The following is a 1,935-nucleotide window of genomic DNA, read 5'->3' as shown; positions in this document are numbered from 1 at the left end:
CGCGTCCAGCCGCTGCCTTCTGTTGGGGGCAGGGAGCTGTGCACCTGCCCCCGTGCACCTGCGCCCATAGCCCTGGCAGCTGGGGGCCCCCTCCAGCAGGGTCTCTGGCCCCCTGGCGGCTGGGGGCTGGGGGCAAGGGGCATGAGCAGGGCTGGGGGGTGTTGTGGGGGATCAAAGGTGGTATCAGAAGTTTTATTTATTGTCACCAGGTTTACAATTTTTAGAAAACCTGGTATTTACCATAAAAAAGCAACATTTATGATTATTAACCATACTAATATGCAGTGCACCCTGTCACGTAGCCCTGCCCTCGTTTTGCTTTTCTGGCATGCTGGCACTCCAGCACCTTCAAGGTAGACATTGTGGTTTTTTCGGCACTTGGGCCAAAAAACATTGCCTACCCCTGCCCTAGAGAGTCACCAGGGCTGTAATTGGAGTGTTTGCGCTGGGTGCCACAGACAACACAGTAGGTGGGTCCTGTCAAGGAGTCTCACGCTATACCTTGAGTAGTGATGGCAAGAGTGAGTAAGGCAAACAGGATGGGCTGGGGGAGGACAAGGGTCACAGCAAGAAGAGGTCATGCCCCAGGCAAGTGTGAAGGGACGTGCATGAAAGGATCCATTATGCTCTACAAAGCGTTTTCAAGGAGGAGGAGTTGGGAACACACCTCCTGTGACCACAGACAAAGTTCTTGGTAAGGTTCTCCTACTTGGTCTCTGCCCTTCCTGAATACCCCAGCTCAGGGGACAGGACATGGTGTTTACTTGGGCTCATTCTGCCCTTCCCCCCTGGAAAGCTTCCCTTGTAGGGGCAAGAGAACTACTCCTTGAGGGGAGTCCATTGAGATGGAGGCTGAGAGATGAAGACTGTTACCTATCGTGACTAATCCCCCATCTCTGGTCTCTCACTGTGCCTAACCATCACCTGCTCACTCACTTACCAGACTGAGGCTTCAGGAGCTGGCCTTTGCTAAACGAGTCTGCCACACACAAAGCAAAGGCAGTTTTACTGGTCTACAGCCTGCTGCTGCACTTCACACTGGGGGAAAGGAGATTTGCCTGATCAGTCCTGGGATGTGGAGAGAGCCACAATGATCAACTTGAGCTGGTTCCTTAGCAGCTGGGATACAGCTTCCATAGCTGCCAGTCCTATGAGCTAGAAAAGGAGACCCATAAGCACTTGAAGAGGAATGGCTCAGCACTTGGGGCTCTGCAGGAGGCAGGTGAACAGGGCAGGAAGCCTTTGTGCCTTCCAGGGATAGGTATGCGAGTAGCAGAGGCAGTTAGGCAGACTGATTTACTTAAATGCCCTGTGTGAAGCCTGCATACAGCCAAGGCCCTGCAGCAGCAAGCACCACTGAACGCCGATCCTGACCTCCAGCGGAGATGGCTCCCCTGGCCAAGTGCAGCCATGGCTGGCGTGGGAGCTCTTTGCAGGCTTTCCAAGAAACCTGCAGTTTTGCACACGCCCTGTTAGTAAATAGGCTAGTCTGGAATCCTAGGTTTTTAAGTGTTTGACACAACACCTCGTTCAACGAGTGATAGAAAGGCTTTATTTACTACAGGCAGACAAGGTTCTTTGGGTGAATCTGATATCTTTTATTAGACCACCTTAAATAGTTGGGGAAAAAAATGTTTTAGCCAGCTTTTGGGTTCAAAAACCCTTCATCAGGCTGAGGAAGTCTCTGCAGTTGGTGTGCTCTTCCTAGATGGAATGAATAGTATTTACTACAAGTATTCAATGTCAGAGTCTAAACCAAAACAAAGTCCAATAATTAACTACAAGGTAATGATTTAACACCAAACAGATGGCAAGAGATGGTCTGTTTCCTCCAGCTTCTCGAAATGGCTGGGGCACAGCAGCATTTCTTGTCAGCAGTTTCATAGTTGGTAGGGTAGGGTCAGAAGGGACCTGAGCAGATCATCAAGTCTGACC

Source organism: Alligator sinensis, unplaced genomic scaffold (assembly GCF_000455745.1).
Source record: "Alligator sinensis unplaced genomic scaffold, ASM45574v1 scaffold647_1, whole genome shotgun sequence".
NCBI lineage: Eukaryota > Metazoa > Chordata > Crocodylia > Alligatoridae > Alligator > Alligator sinensis.
The sequence above is the reverse complement of the archived record's forward strand: the minus strand, read 5'-3'. Positions refer to the sequence as shown.